An 18,916-nucleotide genomic window follows, 5' to 3' on the forward strand; every position below is an offset into this window, starting at 1 on the left:
TTTACATATCACTTGGGAAGACAGGCGAACTAATAATGACAGTGTACTGGAAGAAGCAAAGATCACCAGTGTCAAAGCAATGATTCTTCAACATCAACTTCGTTGGATTGGTCATGTTGTGCGAATGCCTGGCTATTGTCTTCCAAAGGAACTACACTATTCCAAACTTAATAATGGAAAGAGTAGTGCTGGTGGTCAACACTGGCGGAGGAACGGGAGTGCGGAGGGAACGGACCACCCCCTACTATTCCAGTAGGGTGCCATCGCAGAGGCCCCCCCGGACACACGTCTTGCAGTCCCCCCACGTGTGGGGCGCCACGCCCCCACAGGCAGTGCACCATGCCCCCAGAACTTGTGCCACGCCCCCAGGAGGTGCACCACACCCCCGTGGGCAGCGTGCCACACCCCCTGGATGCACATCATGCCCCCGGGGGTGCCAGCCACGCCCCCGCCTCCTCTCTGCCCCCGGTAGCGGAGCATGCAGCTTTGCCACTGGTGGTCAACAAAAGAGGTTCAAAGACTCTCTCAAGGCAAATCTTTTAAAATGTAGTATAAACACTGACAATTGGGAAACACTGGCCTGCGAGCGCTCCAGTTGGAGAACAGCCTTTACCAGAGGTGTCATGGGCTTTGAAGAAACTCGAACTCAGGTCGCAAGGGAGAAACGTGCTAAGAGGAAGGCACTCTTGGCAAATCCACACCGTGATCAACTCCTGCCTGGAAACCAATGTCCCCACTGTGGAAGGACGTGTGGATCCAGAACTGGCCTCCACGGCCACTTACGGACCCACTGTTAAAACTGTGTTTATGGAAGACAATCTTACTCAGCTACGAGTGATCGCCAAAGAAGAAGATACGGAGAACTGAATTCAGGGCTGGAAAAAATGAGAAAGTGGGAGTAACCAAAACGGACATATTTGCCCACCCTGAAGTAAAGCAGAGCCCACCAAACAGACAGCAGTTATTATGGGTTTCAGCCACAAGGTGTCAGTCCAAGCCTGGCGACGGAAGGTCACTTTCTTGATGGTTAACCAAGATGCTAGGAGGGTGACCCACCTGAATTCAGCGCTGTTATGCAGGTCTTATGCCAGCCTCTTTTCAATGCCAAGCTCAGCAAATATCTGTTGGATCCTTAGGAGCTGTGTGTCCTCCCTTTGGTACTAAAAGCATTTCCCACCTGTTCTTTCCATAATCCCGATTACAGGGGTTATATACTGGGCCAGTATTATTGCTCTCCCCCCCCCACACACACACATTATAAATGCTGGGGTGTGACACCAAGAGATAATGGCTTGCTTAATTTTAACACATGCCTGTTCTAAAGCGGGAAGAGGAGAAATTCCCAGCTCAGAGCTCGTAGTTTTAATCACCATACTATAGAAGCTTTTCAACCTGGGCATGTAACTGCTTGCATCTCATCCTTTAAAAGGAACAAAAGAGAGAGAGAGAGAGACTAGCTGAGCATTCCTATATAGGCTTTGCCTCCAGCAAAGGAATCCATAGGTTCCGAAATCTTCCGTACAATATTTGCAAAATGGCATCGACATCACAGGAAGTTTTACACGGCAGTGCAACAGGATGCAACAGGATGAGCCTGGTCTTGGCGGGGAGGGTGGGGTATAAATAAAATTTATTTATTTATTTATTTATTTATTATTATTATTATTATTATTATTATTATTGGGACCCAGGTGGCGCTGTGGGTTAAACCACTGAGCCTAGGGCTTGCTGATCAGAAGGTCGGCGGTTCGAATCCCTGTGACGGGGTGAGCTCCCGTTGCTCGGTCCCAGCTCCTGCCAACCTAGCAGTTCGAAAGCACGTCAAAGTGCAAGTAGATAAATAGGAACCGCTACAGCGGGAAGGTAAACGGCATTTCCATGTTTGCCAGAATTTCTGGTTTGCCAGAAGCGGCTTTGTCATGCTGGCCACATGACCTGGAAGCTGTACGCCGGCTCCCTCGGCCAATAATGCGAGATGAGCGCGCAACCCCAGAGTCAGTCATGACTGGACCTAATGGTCAGGGTCCCTTTACCTTTATTGTTGTTGTTGTTGTTGTTGTTGTTGTTGTTGTTGTTGTTGTTATTTTGCAATGTTGCAGCATGGAGTACGGCTCCTGTTCAGGGTTCCAGCCAGCCAGCTATGCCATATTTCAGCATATTCCATTCCATTCCCCCATCCCAGTTTTCCATTCACTTTCAACAGTCAGCACTCCATGTCCACAGAGCATGCTCACAAGGCTTTGGAGGTTCCTCTCTCGGGTAAAGCTAAAAGTAAAGGAACCCCTGACCATTAGGTCCAGTCGCGGATGACTCTGGGGTTGCAGCGCTCATCTCACTTTACTGGCCAAGGGAGCTGGCATACAGCTTCCGGGTCATGTGGCCAGCATGACTAAGCCGCTTCTGGCGAACCAGAGCAGCACACAGAAATGCTGTTTACCTTCCTGCCAGAGCGGTACCTATTGATCTACTTGCACTTCTGGCTGGACACCATGTCATCCCAGGATGGGGAACAGTGGGTCAAGGAGCAGACTGCATGTGTGTGAGAGTTCTAGCTGCTGCGGAAGCAGGAGACAAAGAGACATGTCTGCTCTGCATTGAACCCAAAACTGTGTCTTGGACTTCTCTATCAAGGAGGCAAGATTTGCGTGCCGAGGTACCAAGATGTCCCCCCCCCCCAAAAAAACTCACACAATACACCATAAATTTTTGTTTAAGGGTTTTTGGCATTAATTTTGGCCACAACTTTATTAATATACAAATCAAATGTGAGTGGTTGCTTAGTCATTGGTTCCCCAGCCACCTGTCCCCCGCCTGGGACAGATCTGACCCCTCTAACCTAGTAGAGGAGCCAGTAAGTAAGCACCCCCTGAGAGAGGACGGGGCAGGGGGCACAAGCCCTTCTTCTTGTCCTCTCCCCAGATGCTCCCCGAGGCTCATGCGCGGCCTGTCCCCTAGCGGGGTTAAACAGACAAACATGTAGAGCCCAGGATTCCTTTAACGGAATACTTCTATATGGCAGCAGCAATCAAATGAGGGTCAGGCCCATCCAATATCCGTACCCCTCGACCAATTTAATTGAACCAATGACTAACCGCAACCTTACAAGTTGCGACTAATTGCAGCATGGTCGGCAAAAACCACCCGACACCAGCCAATCAGTCAAGTGGGAAAATTCCTACCAGGCCCCTGAATACAGGCAACCACCTAGACAGGCACTGCCAGGTCAAAGCAAGGGGCCTAAACACAGCGGAGGGCAGGTGGAAGCTTCAAAGCAAGAAGCAAAGAGGAGGCACAAACTGCTTCTTAGGCTTAAATATTGCTAGGACTGTCAATCACAAAATTGCAACAAGTAAAACTCCCCACCAACAACCAACTCTCCAATAAGATACAACAAGGTCATCAAGACTGACCCACCCCCTAACAGCCCTGGGACATCTTGTTAACCCTTCTGCAACCCATGCTCTCCCCTATAGTGAGAACCTGCTTTGCGTGCCGAGGTACCAAGGTGTCCCTCCAAATACTCACAGAATACACCATAAATTTTTGTTTAAGGGTTTTTCGGCATTAATTTTGGCCACAACTTTATTAATATACAAATCAAATGTGAGTGGTTGCTTAGTCATTGGTTCCCCAGCCACCTGTCCCCTGCCTGGGACAGATCTGACCCCTCTAACCTAGTAGAGGAGCCAGTAAGTAAGCACCCCCTGAGAGAGGACGGGGCAGGGGGCACAAGCCCTTCTTCTTGCCCTCTCCCCAGATGCTCCCCGAGGCCACAAGCCCTTCCGCCCTGTCCTCAGGTTGCGTGTATGTGCAGATAAATTCATAAACAGTCATACCCTGGAAGTCGAACGCCTTGTGAGTCAAACGTTTTGGCTCCCAAACGCTGCAAACCCGGAAGTGAGTGTTCCGGTTTGCAAACGTTCTTTGGAACCCGAACGTGCAGCATCCGCGGCTTCCGATTGGCTGCAGGAGCTTCCTGCAGCCAATTGGAAAGCCGCGCCTTGGTTTCCAAACGTTTTGGAAGTTGAATGGACTTCCGGAACGGATTCCGTTCGACTTCTGAGGTACGACTGCATCGACGAACACATCACAGTCTTTGTTTACCTTCATTCCCGGGGAAGCCAAACCCCGGGTAAGTGTTGGGAGGCCCCGGAAGTCTCTCAAAGCTCAGAGAATGAGGTGCATGCAACAGTGCTTTGAAAACAAACCTTTGCTTTCTGTCCTCAAGAAAATACATTAAAATTGCGCCCACCCCCCCTCTTTCTCTCTCTCCTGAAATTCTACAGCAAAGGCAAGATTCTTAAAAAAAAAAAAAGATTATTTCCACAAAACTCCATCTGGCCTGACTTGCCCCCTTTCCTTTCTTTTTTTCTGGAATGTAACGGCGGCAGGGATCTCCTCCGCCTCAGCTACTTTTTCTTTTTCTAAATAAAAAAACAACTCGTGAAGTTGGAGCTGCCACGTACACCAGTGGTTGGGAGTCTGGAAGAGGCTAAGCTAAGCTGATGGCTTTCCCAGGCTGGTGGCGGCTGGGATATGCATTTATTTATTTATTTTCCACTCCGCTGTGGCTGCTGGCGAGCTGGCTTTTCCATGGAGAGGCCCCTGGAAAAGAGGGCCTGGTTTAGGAGGGTGTTTCTTGCTCTCTCTTTCTCTCCTCTCTCCCTCTCCCCCCCCCCAACCAACACACATACACACTTTCTGTTGTCAGGAGACAGCAAACCCCGTTTTGAATGGGGAAAGGTTCTGAATCAGAAGGCAGCCCAATCTGAGAAGTGTCACAGGGACAATCAGGAAATGAGATCCAGCTCTGTCGCAGAGCTGGATCTAATTGTTTGGCCTCCCCCTCCTCCCCCTTTCTGCTGGAGCTCATCCCCTCCTGGAAGCCACACTTTCCTCTGACCTGGAAACGCCTCCTCTAGATCAGGCATGGCCAAACCTGGCCCTCCAGATGTTCTGCGACTACAATTCCCACCATCCCTGACCACCGGTCCTGTTAGGTAGGGATGATGGGAGTTGTAGTCCCAAAACATCTGGAGGGTCAAGCTTGGCCATGCCTGCTCTAGATCTTCAGGTGTTGGAAGCCATTGAAACCTGAGCGGAGTGAAGTCCTGGCTTGGCACCATCGTTTCCAGCTCCCATGCAGAAGAGAAAACCGCACAGGGCCTTCAAGCAGTGATGTAGTGTGGGGATAGGGTGTGGCTCAGGGTGCAAATTTCTGAGGGTGCACACCCAGGCTCCCTCACTGTGAAGAGGCGAGTCGCACCCAGGCTGGGCCTTCAGACCTGTGGCGGCTGCGGCACCTCCATCTCCTCGTGGCCAGCGAAGGGACATCTGTTTGCACTCCGCCCCTGAACCGGCCAAGAGGGAGGGAGGGATGGGGAGGATGTTGTCACCACCCACCAAGGAGGGAGGAAGAAAAAGGAGGTGGGAAAGCACTGCCACAGCCCAGAGCACATCACTGCGAGGACAGGAGGGCAGGGCGACACAGCAGCGCCCCTGGCTTCATGTTTCTTGCCTTATTTCTGCTCCCAAGTTGGGGCTACATTGCAAGAGGAGACTCCCTTGGTTAGATGCTGCCCAGAGAAGGGACTGACCATTGCCCAGTCCACCGGGTGTGTGTGTGCAACATTTGCCCTGCCCCGGGCACCAGCAACCCACGCTATGCCCCTGCCTTCAAGGGGTCTGCAGTACCCTCAGCCACCAGAAATCTCCCTAATGAACATTGGCTGCCCCATGGAACTCAGTGGGGCTTCCTTCTAAGTCAGGCATCCCCAAACTTCGGCCCTCCAGATGTTTTGGACTACAATTCCCATCATCCCTGATCACTGGTCCTGTTAGCTAGGGATCATGGGAATTGTAGGCCAAAACACCTGGAGGGCTGCAGTTTGGGGATGCCTGTTCTAAGTAGACCTGTGTGAGATTGTGCTGTAAAGAACTGTTCCATAGACGTTTGGAATTCAGGAAGCTGAGGGTGGAATTTAATGCAACATTTATGGTAAGGCCAGTAGAACAATCTCCTTTCTCTCTGCCCCCCCCGAGGGCTGTTCTGGGGGTTCTCCTGACCCTCCAGAGCAGATTTGGGGTTGGTGTGGGGTGAGGGTGCAAAGGAAGGTGTGGGAGAGTTCTGTTGTAATACTGGGAGGTCTTGTATGGGTTTCCACTATTGCAGGCACCCCCCAAACTCGGCCCTCCAGATGTTTTGGGACTACAACTCCCATCATCCCTAGCTAACAGGACCAGTGGTCAGGGATGATGGGAATTGTAGTCCCAAAACATCCAGAGGGCCGAGTTTGGGGGTGCCTGCACTAGTGGAACCAGATAGTTGAAATCAGCCCTGACTACATAGAACAAGTTCCAATAACTGCTGGAAGTGTAAAGAGAAAGAAGGTACGTTTTATCACATGTGGTGGAATTGTAAAGTAATCAAAAATTACTGGGAAATGATATATAATCAATTGAAGAAGATGTTTAAAATAGCTTTTGTTAAAAAAACCCAGAAACACTTCTGTTAGGTATAATAGGACAGGAATTGCCAAAAGAACGGAAGAAGCTGTTTATGTACACTACAACGGCGGCTAGGATTTTCCTAGCCCAAAAATGGAAAGACGACAAGCTACCAACAAAAGAGGAATGGCAAGTTAAACGTATGGAATATGCAGAAATGGCGAAACTTGCAGGAAAAAAATCAGAGACAATGACAATGAAGACTTTAAAAAAGTCTGGGAACCTTTCATGTTGTACTTACAGAAATACTGTAAAGAAATGGACTCACTAAACACTTACAAACAAGAAAATAAGTTCAAAGGTCAGGAAATAACAATGTGGAATGTAACTGAGTGCAAGGCGTAATTACAGAAGAAAATTTGGTATGAAAATGATAAGAATATAAGAGCATTTTAGGTATAAGATCATAAAAATAAGATAACAATTAAGCAGAAATAGTAAATATTTAAAGAACTAGAAGGGGAAGCTGAGGGAAGTCCATGGGGAGGGTTTTTTTCCCCTTTTCCTTTGTATGATAATTGTCGCATTATGTTGTTTGGTTGATTGTTAAATTGTAAAACTCAATTAAAAAATTAGATAATTTTTTTTAAAAAATTATACGTACAACACTGGAATACAAATAAATTATGAATCAAGATTCATTGGATAAAAATTATGAACCAAAATCCCAAGACCAAAATACTGAACAAAACCACAATACTGAACAACTCAATTAAAAAAAAAGGTTTTAATGGGTATCTAAAACACAGTCGATGTCTCTCAGTAAGATGGAGTCATGGACAGCCATAGGTAGCAATCTTGTTTACTTCTGATGTTCCTGTTCAGCGGTGCCAGAGGCTAAGGATGGGTGAGAATTTCTATTCATTTTCATTTAAAGGCGGACTTCCCTAATTTGCACCTTTTTTGGAAGAAAGGCAAAAACCAAAACACGGCTATCCTCGAAAATTCTCCAAATCTTACGCAGCAGTTTTCCAGCCATCTGATCTGTACAAAATGTGTATTTTATTGAAAATAACATAGAGAAGTGCATTTGATTACTGTAGGTTGAATTGCTGTGCAAAAATTGTATATAGTGGTACCTCTACTTACGAATGACTCTACTTACGAATGTTTCTACTTACGAATGGAGCTCCATCCACCATCTTGGATGCGGTTTAGATAGGATTTTTTCTACTTACGGATTTTTTCTCCCAATACATTCCTATGGGATTCGACTTACAATTTTTTTCGACTTATGAATGTGCGTTCGGAACGCATTAAATTCGTAAGTAGAGGTACCACTGTATCGGGGGGGGGGGACTGCGATCAAAATGTGTACATTAGAATAAATCTGCACTAAAATGCTGCCTGATTTTTCACTAGGACTGTTTACATACAGTTTAGCTACAGCAGGATCCAAATTCGCAGAATGAGTTCTTTATGCATGTATGGGAATGGATGCAAACAGACTGAACTTGGAACTGGAATAAAGATAGATCAATAGATTAATTGATACTGGTAGGTAGGTGGGTATAGCTTTAGGAGCAGGATAGTTAAAGGATCATTTTCTTCCATATGGATTTGTCTTCTCATTAAGATCTGTTGAAGGTGCTCTTCTCCACACCCCACCTAGGGTGACCATGTGTGTCCTGCTTTTCAGAGGTCAGTTTTTAAGAAACTCCAAAAGAAGGGAGATGGGATGCAGGTGGCACTGTGGGTTAAACCACAGAACCTAGGGGTTGCCGATCAGAAGGTCGGTGGTTTGAATCCCTGTGATGGGGTGAGCTCTTGCCAACCTAGCAGCTCTTGCCAACCTCGGCCCCAGCTCTTGCCAACCTAGCAGTTCAAAAGCACGTCAAAGTGGAAGAAGAAGAAGAAGAAGAAGAAGAAGAAGAAGAAGAAGAAGAAGAAGAAGAAGAAGAAGAAGAAGAAGAAGAAGAAGTGGAGGAGGAGGAGGAGGAGGAGTAGTTTGGATTTGATATCCCGAGTCTCAAAGCGGCTAACAATCTCCTTTCCCCTCCTCCCCCACAACAGACACCCTGTGAGGTGGGTGGGGCTGAGAGACTTCAGAGAAGTGTGACTAGCCCAAGGTCACCCAGCAGCTGCATGTGGAGGAGCAGAGACGCAAACCCGGTTCCCCAGATTACAAGTCTACCGCTCTTAACCACTACACCACACTGGTGTAGTGTGTTTCCGTGTCCTGCTCTGGTTCGCCAGAAGCAGCTTTGTCATGCTGGCCACATGACCCGGAAGCTGTACGCTGGCTCCCTCGGCCAATAACGCGAGATGAGCGCCTCAACCCCAGAGTCGGTCACGACTGGACCTAATGGTCAGGGGTCCCTTTACCTTTAAAGAAGGGAGAGAGTAGGAGAGACCTTAAAGTTTCCCATCAATAGTTAGCAGCACCTGGTCAGCAAATTCCACCAAGTGCAGAGGTCACCTGGTCACAGCCATCCCCACTAATTTAACCAAAAACACAATACCTTTCTCCTTATCTTCTTAAGGTGTGTGGGAATAAAGTGCTGGCACTTGCCAGCCGTGCTCCAATCCCAGTGGTGTAACGTGGGTTGCCAGCGGGCCGAGACAAGTTTTGCAACTCCCAACAAGTGCCAACCAGGGAAAAACTCTGTCCAATCGCGTCACTGCACTTGGCATTCACCTCCCCCTCTCCTTCCTCATATCCGCACACACAGGTAGAGTGCCCCTGAGAGTGGAAGCTCCACTTAAGCCTCCCCGCTCCCTTCTCAACATGTGTTTGAGCAGCCCCCTTCAGAGTGCAATTCGGCAAGACTGATCTCGGCCCCCTTTTCTAAGGAAAGCCCAGCGGGTAAACACTAGGCCATGGGTAGGCAAACTAGGGGCCGGATCTGGCCCAATCGCCTTTTAAACCTGTCCCGCGGACAGTCCGGGAATCAGCGTGTTTTTACATGAGTAGAATGTGTGCTTTTATTTAAATGCATCTCTGGGTTATTCGGGGGCACAGGAATTCATTCATTTTTTTCTCCTTCAAAATATAGTCCGGCCCCCCACAAGGTCTGAGGGACAGTGGACCGGCCCCCTGCTGAAAAAGTTTGCTGATCCCTCCTCTAGGCAGTGGCTTTCAACTCTTGCGGGAGCAGCCCTTCCTCTGTTACCGTCTTTGTGTTGTTTCGGACTACAATTCTCTGTGTGAGGGGGAGGGCACGCTATTCTGATATTTATTATTACTGTTCTCTTTTTCTTCTTCTTTTGAAATTTTGCGTCCTTTAGAAATTTGTGCACCACCCCTCATTGCCCCCCGCACGCTACACCACTGCCACATCCCTATCACCTCTACTCTGACCTGCATGTTTACTCAGAAATAATTCAACCAAAAGTACAATACCTCTCCTCTTAGTGATAGCAGTTGCTTTTTATTTTGCCTTCGTTTGGTCTGCTGAACTGAAACTATTTTTATTGATCCACATTTTTCCCAATCTTGAGTTCATGTCTCAGCTTTTCCACATCTGTTCACTGGTTGTTGTTTTTTAAGTCATCATGAAAATTCATCAGTGACCTGTTCCTAATATACACATCTTTGCACGCAATTCTGCCTAATTTACACATTCCCCCTAATGTAAAGCATTTTTGTATGGTTTTATTTTACAAATATGTGCCTGTTTAGGCCCACTTTACCCCTAAATATGCATTTTTATTTTGCTTGCCTGGAGGACCACATTGCAAAATTCAGAGAACTGTGATTTGTGAAAGATGGCCCTGCTTTCTTTCTTTTGGAAAGTGAAGGTTATGTTGGTTCGCCTTTAGATGCAAACTGAATTGCATTTCTCCTCCATCCCTACTCAGAAATTGGTCCAGGTGTATTCAATGGGACTTGCTTTTAGTTACGTGGTCATTGATTGCGACCTTAGTAAATTACGATAAATTACAGTCATACCTCGGTTTAAGTACGCCTCGGTTTGAGTATTTTCAGTTTAAGTACTCTGCAGACCTGTCTGGAACGGATTCATCCATTTTCCATTACTTTCAATGGGAAAGTTTGCGTCAGGTTAAGTATGCTTCAGGTTAAGTACGGACTTCCGGAACCAATTACACTCAAACCTCGGGTTAAGTACGCTTCAGGTTGAGTACTCCGCGGACCCGTCTGGAACAGATTAATCCACTTTCCATTACTTTCAATCGGAAAGTTCGCTTCAGGTTAAGTACGCTTCAGGTTAAGTACTCCACGGACCGTCTGGAATGGATTAATCCACTTTCCGTTACTTTCAGTCGGAAAGTTCGCTTCAGGTTAAGTACGCTTCAGGTTAAGTACGGACTTCCGGAACCAATTCCACTCATACCTAGGGTTAAGTACGGTTCAGGTTGAGTACTCCGCGGTCCCGTCTGGAACAGATTAATCCACTTTCCATTACTTTCAATGGGAAAGTTCGCTTCAGGTTAAGTACACTTCAGGTTAAGTACAGACTTCCGGGACCGCGGAGTGTTTGTAAACCGAGGCACCACTGTAAATGAATCAAGGCTACAATATTATGGTCACAGCGAAAGGTGTCAGAGGCTGTGCATGATTTCCTGGATCTTTTTCTCTAACAGTGAAGATCTGCCCTTGGAGAAGGTGATTCAGTGTTCGATGCCTCCATGTAGGGGTGGGGGCGAAATTTATCAGTTCTCTTTCAAAGGCAAACTGACTTTCTCAAACAAAATGCATAGCTGCCAAGTTATCCCTTTTTTAAAGGGATTTTCCATTATGCTGAATAGGCTTCCTTGCGAGAAAAGGGAAAACTTGGCAGCTATGAAAATGTGAACCGAAACACAGCTGTCTTTTGAAATTTTAATTTCTCTGAATTTTGCAATGCAGTTCTCCAGCCAAGGAACCGGCACAAAAAGCATATACAGTGGTGCCTCGCTTAACGAATGCCCTGCTTAACGAAATTTCCGCTTAACGAAAGGATTTTTCGAGTGGAGGTTGCCTTGCTAGACGAATTCGTTTTATGAAAAATTCATCTAGCGAATCACGGTTTCCTATAGGAATGCATTGAAATTCAATTAATGCGTTCCTATGGGCAAAAAAAAAATTCAATGCATTCCTATGGGATTCGCTAGACGAATTTTTCGCTATAAGAAAAGACCCGTGGAACTAATTAAATTTGTCTAGTGAGGCACCACTGTACTTGAGTAATGTGTGCATATAAGTGTATCTATTATTGGGGGGAAAAACATGAAGACGCATTATGTCCACAGGAATTGCTTGCAAAAATGGGTATATTACTCAAAACTACATAGAAAGATGTGCCTATTCGCTCCAAAATGTGCTCTAAAATGCTGGTGAGTTTTTCATGAGGATTATTTTAACTCAGATTTGCAGGTGGCTGCAGAAATTTAAGAATTGCAGGTTGTGGAAATGAAATGCTGAAAGAACCAAAACCGACCTATTTGCACATCTTGTTTCTATAGGACTGCAGAAAGGCAACTATATTTAAAGTGCTGGAGAGGCTAAAGTTTGGGGAGCATGCCATGTGTGTATTTATTGTTATTTGTAGTGTATTTAGAACAATTTTACACCACTCTTCAGCTTCAAAGGCTCCCAGGGCATAACAATAAATTAAAACAAGCCAGACACTGTCCACAGGCTTACAATTAAAAAAACAAACAAACAAAACAAAAACAAAACACTGACACAAAACGAAATAGAGACAGAGAGGAAAGAGATGGAGGGGGGGAGTATAGAGAATCCATAGAAAGTGCCCCCCCCAACATATCCCTGAAATGAGGGACAAAGTATGCTGGCCTTGGAGCTGACATAGTTTATTTTGCACCCTAGATGGGAGGAAAAGAGTAGATTTGAGCATGTGCAGAATGCTTTCTCCAAAATACATGAGAAACCATAACCAGCCCTGCCCATATCATTCTAGAACAGGCATCCCCAAACTTCGGCCCTCCAGATGTTTTGGACTACATTTCCCATCATCCCTGACCACTGGTCCTGTTAGCTAGGGATCATGGGAGTTGTAGGCCAAAACATCTGGAGGGCCACAGTTTGGGGATGCCTGTTCTAGAAGCAGGGCAAAGAGTTACTAAGAGAGACCAGCTTTCCTTTTCAAAACCAAAAACACACTAATTTACTTAACGTGAAAAAGCTTTCTCCTGATTCAACCCTGGAGGGATTTGGAACGACAAACTGACATGGCGTTGCAGGGTGGGGTGTTGGGGGGGGGGAGAGAGAAGACTAATGCAAGGAACAGGAAGCAACAGAAGCCGAGATTGGAGGATAGAGTTACCTATCAAGAATGTGAGGAGGAGGGAGAAATGAGCGAGGAGATGCTCTGAGCCAAATTGGTTTCATCATCTCTCCTAGCGCCCCTTTGCATCTCCCGGATTCCACAACTCGCTGATATCGCTGGGTGGAAGATGGCGAACCAAGCAAAGAGGAGGGAAAGCAAAAGAATTTTCATTTCCTGGCTGTTTCTCCTCCCCGAGGGCAGATATTGCAAGCCTACAGTCACGCAAGTGAGTGGAAGGAGTGGGGAGGGAGGGGAAAGGTGACCAGGGAGAACGTTTCCACCATGTTGGGATGAGAAGACATGTTCCTGTGTGGCAAGGAAGTGCCTCGGTAGGTTAGCTCCTAGCAAGGGGCTGGCATATTGGAAAAGGTGGCAAAGAACTGCCTCTCCAGTTGCAAAATATTCACATATACGAATGACAAATTCTGTCCCTCAAGAAAGACAGTATCACGCCACTGGTATAAACAGGGGAGTTGTGTCTCCCCCCCCCCTCCCCAAGATTCTGCGTTATTTTTATTTTGGAAATCATTTTTATTTGATTTTACAGATATAAGTTTATAACAACACCAAATACATATCCCTATTCAGAGATTTCACCAAATCTCGAGACTTCCCCCTTCCCTTCCATGGGTCCTGCATATGATTTCAACTGCATTTGATTTCATAATCTATATTTTGTATCTATCCACATTGCCCATAGTGTTTGCTACATTACAAGTGAGATTAAAATCCTGCTGATGTTCTCATCTGCTTACAGTGGCCTCCTAAATAAAATATAATTCTTCTTAAAGCATTCTTTTTAAAGCATTTTGTCCTCTTGGTTCCTGATCTTTCCGGTGAGCTTTGCCATTTCGGCGTAGTCCATCAGCTTGGTTTGCCATTCCTCTCTGGTCGGGACTTTGTCTTCTTTCCATCTTTCGGCTCATAGCATCCTTGCGGCTGTTGTCACAGACATAAAAAGTCCTTCTTGCTTCTTTGGAATGTCAGCATGTATACATAATTCCTAATAAAAAAAGCTTCTGGTTTTTTAAACAAAAGTTATTTTAAACATTTTTTTTCCAATTCATTATATATCATCTCCCAGAAAGCTTTTATTACCTTACACGACCACCACACATGATAAAAAGGACTTTCTTTCTCTTTACATTTCCAGCAGGTATTTGCAATGTCTTTATTGTGACAAATTATAATATGCAGATTAATTTGTATGGGCACAAGATGCCGAGCCAAGCCAGGGAAACTGGCCCACATGGTGCCGCTGGACTCCAGCTCCCATCAACCTCGGTCGGCATCAGTCAGTATGCAAGGGATGATGGGAGTTGTAGTCCAGCAATGTCTGGGTAGCTCAGTTGGTTAGAGTATGGTACTGACAATGCCAAGGTTGCAAGTTCGACCCCCAATGGGAGGCTGCATATTCCTGCATGGCAGGGGATAGAGCGAGATGATCCTCAGGGTCCCTTCCAACTCTGCGATCCTGTGATTTCCCATTCGCCCCCCAATCCTCCCAGCGTTGCCTCTCCAGATGGACTGAATCTCTGCTTCGAAAATCCGACCAGGAGGAGGGACCGACTATTGCAAAATAAAACATCCGCAGGCAGACAAGTGCCTTGAGCAATAGTTAGTCAGGTGTCAGGGCGAGGGTCTTGGCAAAGGGATCCGAAATGCGAAAACAGGGTGTTACGAGTACAGTGGTTCCTTGCTTTTCAACTCCTTGGTACTCAAACAACTTGCAACCCAAACACTGCAAACCCGGAAGTAAGAGTTCCGGTTTGCAAACTTTTTTCAGAAGTCGAATGTGCTCCGTTTTGAGTGCCACACTTCTGATTTGAGTGTTATGCTGAGGTCTGTCTGTTTTTGCTATTTGTTTTGTATTTTTGTTGCTCTCTCTTTTCGTTTTGTGTGGAACCCAGTTCAGCTACGGATTGATGGATTGATTGTGGGACTGCAGTACATTGTTTATTGCTTTCATTTTATGGATCAATGGTCTCCTTATAGTTAAATTCATGTTAAATTGCTCTTTTAGGGGTTGTTTTTAAAAGTCTGGGACGGATTAATCCATTTTGCATTACTTTCTATGGGAAAGCGCATGCCTTGGTTTTTGGAACGCTTTGGTTTTGGAATGGACTTCTGGAACGGGTTAAGTTTGAGAACCAAGGAACCACTGTATACAAGAGTGCACACATTTCCCTGTGTGAAATGCTAGAGAGCCGAACACATGCACAAACACACACAAAACCCCGCCAAAATAAAAAATAAAAAATGCCAGATGAATGCAAGTTTCAGAAATCCAAATTCTTCCCTGTCCCTTCTCGTACGCAGCCTCTCTCTGATGCTATGCAGATGTGCATCCACAGACTGCAGAGTTTCCAGGAAGAAAGGACTCTCCTCGCCTGCCAGTAGGTGGCAAAAGACAGAAGAGCAGGCCCCTTTCTCTGACTCTTAGCATGGACTTGTGGGGAAAGTGTAGCTCAGTTTTGGGTACAGTGCTTGGCATCTCCTGGCTGGGTTGAGGGAAACTCCTGCCTCAAATCCTGGAGACCAGCTGCCCATCCATGCAAAGGTAAAAGGTAAAGGTAAAGGACCCCTGGATGGTTAAGTCCAGTCAAAGGCGACCATGGGGTTGCTGCAGCGCTCATCTCGCTTTCAGACCGAGGGAGCCAGCGTTTGTCCACAGTGTCCTGAGCAAGGACAAAGTTTGGGCCCTCCCTCAATATTTCTTATGTTCAATATTTCTTATGTCCTCCTCCTCCTCCTCCTCCTCCTCCTCCTCCTCCTCCTCCTCCTCCTCCTCCTCCTCCTCCTCCTCCTTTTGCACACCTTTGGCTAGGCACCCTGTGGGGGGAACCACCCGCACCACCCTAAATCTGAGAATCTGGAAACCCTTTTATCATGCAGGAGGCATCAAGGGATCCTATGCTCAGAGAAACTCTTTTTTTGAACACATCTATTTATCTATCTATCTATCTATCTATCATCATCTATCTATCTATTGTTTGATTTACTCCCATCCGGACATCGGTACAGGACTCTATATACAAAAACGTCTAGGCACAGAATAGTGTTTGTATGAGGTACGTTTTTTCTTTACATTGCAATGTGATCGAAGCTATCTATCTATCTATCTATCTATCTTTCTATCTATCTATCTATCTACAGTATCTTAGGAACTTTCTGCTAACTTGCAATCCGGTGCTGTCCCGTGGCAAATTCTTTCAAGCACTTGGCCCAGGTGGGAAGAGTTTAAACTTGTCCCACAGTTGCTCAGCCGAGACCGGTTTTAATTCCCAATAATTAATGTTATCAGAGAAAAACAAAGGCGAAGGGAGGAAGACCCAACAATTTGGTTCCATTTTCGGGGGCTCCTAGTGCCTGGAAATATGGCTAAGCACTTTGGATACCCGCTAATTATAGCCTCTCCCTTCCACTGAGACTGAGTGGCAGGACTGGAAAATGTTTCCAAAATGAACTTATTTGGGGGCAGGAGCCAACCAATAGTCAGTGTTTTCAAGTTCTATTGGCTTGATTTTGTCTGGGTCATGCTAATTTTTCCTAATCCTTTTGTTCTGTTTGGAGTAAGCTGGTAAGAAGAAGAACATTAAAAAAAGAGGAAAAAATGATAATGCGCCCACAAGCAGGCATGATAATGGATCAAAACATCTCCCTACATTTTGGGGCTTTCCTTGGCGGCATGGCTATTGTCACTCGGAGCTCCTGCACCTTAAATCTGCCACGACATGACTGTTAGCAAGCGGTATGGTTGTCAGACACGGATGTAAGTGGCACATGCACAGTTTATTAAGAATCCTTTCTGCAGAAGCAAAGGCAAACATCCTGTTGCAGGACCAGGCATCAGGTTCCCATACCCCAACCTTCTCGGTGGTGGCGCCCGCCCTGTGGAACGCCCTCCCATCAGATGTCAAAGAGAAAAACAGCTACCAGATTTTTAGAAGACATCTGAAGGCAGCCCTGTTTAGGGAGGCTTTTAATGTTTAATAGATTATTTTATTTCATTTTTCTGTTGGAAGCCGCCCAGAGTGGCTGGGGAAACCCAGCCAGATGGGCGGGGTATAAATAATTTATTATTATTATTATTATTATTATTATTATTATTATTATTATTAACCCATGCAATTAAGAGACCAATGAGGCTGTTTTTTTTGGGGGGGGGGGTTCAAAACAGGCCACGACTTTATTGAATACAGATGAAAGAGGTTTGGCTTGGGCATTGGGCAGTCAAAATACTTACGGCCCGCCTGCCGGAAGCGACGCGTGGTCAATCCAGGTGGGGGTTCCTAAGACTTATGTCCAATAGGGTGACCCCCGCAGGGACCGCCGTTTGGGGGGAGTGCCTTTGGCCCTGCCCCCCCTCAGGGCACGCAGACATGGCCACTCCCCCCAGATCCCTTTAACGGGATACCCCAGCATTTGGAGGGGCAGGTGGAGGCTACAACCTCCCCTCCATCCAAAACAAAGGATTGCCCCAATGCCCAACCAGTTGTGACGATTGCTATGTATCGGCCCAGTGGGCAAATTCCTACCCGGTCCCTTGAAGGACGGCGACCACTGTAGCCACAGCTAAGTCATTGACTATCAGTGTGTAAACCGAGGGTGGGTGAGTGGGGAAACCTGGTGCAGGAACAAACAGGCTGAGCCCCAGGTGCAGGGTGCTTAAATGGGCAAGGGGGTGGATCTGAGGGAAGCCCACAGTCAGCTTCATTGACCCCCCCCCCCGCACAGCTCAAGTGCCCAAACTTCATCCCCGTTAGCCAAAGCCGGGTGCAGGCTAGGATCGAGTTCCTGACAGGCACATAGCTGCCAAGTCTCCCGTATTCCCCGGGAAATCCCCATTTCCCAGCTGTTCCCAGCTGAAAAAACGGATGTTTTGTTTCCCCCCGGTTTATTCTGGCGCGGCGGCCATTTTGGAACTGGGCGGAGCATGCTCAGAAGCGACTTTTGATGCTGCTCTGCCCAGTTCCAAAATGGCTGCAACGCGACTTCCGGTCTGCTACTTCCGGTCCGATCCCTTATTTTTCAGGCAGGAACTTGGCAGGTATGGACAGGCAGAGGGGGCTTAAGCCCTCATGACATATGAGGAAGGGCACAGCTGTTCCAGTTTCCTTGTCAGGGCCCCAGTGAAGCCTCCGCTGTCCTGCAACGCTGCCGCACCAAGAGGGGTGAGCGGACTTCCCTGACCTGTTATGAGGATTATAAGGTCCAAGATATAAAATAAATGTTCATAAATGTACCACCAGGCAAACACATAAATAAATACAGTATAGAAGCCGCATGTCTGAAACAGTACTGGAAAATAGTCCCGAAACCATTTTGACTCTCCCAAATTGACCTCAAATGTTTCTCTGCACAAGGAGGAAGGAAATGGGGAAACCTCCCCGTTGTCCCTTTGCTCACAAATCCCGTCTTAAGGGCGTATCTGTATAGGAATAGGGTGAGCCTGTGATCTGGGTTCAGGAACTGATCGTTTACCATCACAAAATAATGTGCCAGGTAATGCAGTCAGTGACCATTATCAGGTACCCTGGAAAACAGGATTTCTGCTGTAGACCGCCTCCTCTGCTGTTGACTGCTTCCTTCTGTGATGTATGTATGATGTTTCGGGGGCGGGGCATGGTCTTCGGCTACAGGGTGGGCAATTTCTATATAAGAGCTTGCACACCAATGTTCTGGGCACCTCTTCCCTCCTGCTTGGGGGTGTGAGCACCCTGTTGCAACAGTTTAATAAAGATCAGGCTTACTAGCCGCTTTGCTTCTCAATATTCTCTGGTTGGCCTCTGTTGTTTTCTCCTGCCGATAGGGAACCTACATAAGGACTCTATATGGGCTCTTGGGTACCCCTTAAGGGAAAGGGGGCAGTTTCGACTCTTTCTCTGGTTGCGGTTCTCCGGGAAAGGCAGGAGGCAGTTGTTGTTTTTAATTGAGCCACACACAGGAGAGATTCGAGGCTGCAAGGTGTTTCATTATCCTTAATAACCATGCAGGGCTAGAAACTAATGTTCACCCTCACCGCAGCTTAATCCCACTAAATGTGCGGAAATGCAAGTGGTGGTTGGAAAGCCACTATCTTCCTAAAATGCAGGATGGGAAGTGTTCGTTTAGCGTAGGCTGGCACAGAGTTGCCCCCACCAAAACCCGTTCTTTAGGGAAAGAATGTGCTTAAG

The sequence above is a fragment of the Zootoca vivipara genome, chromosome 12 (genome assembly GCF_965207765.1).
Source record: "Zootoca vivipara chromosome 12, rZooViv2.hap1.1, whole genome shotgun sequence".
In the NCBI taxonomy this organism is placed as follows: Eukaryota; Metazoa; Chordata; class Lepidosauria; order Squamata; family Lacertidae; genus Zootoca; species Zootoca vivipara.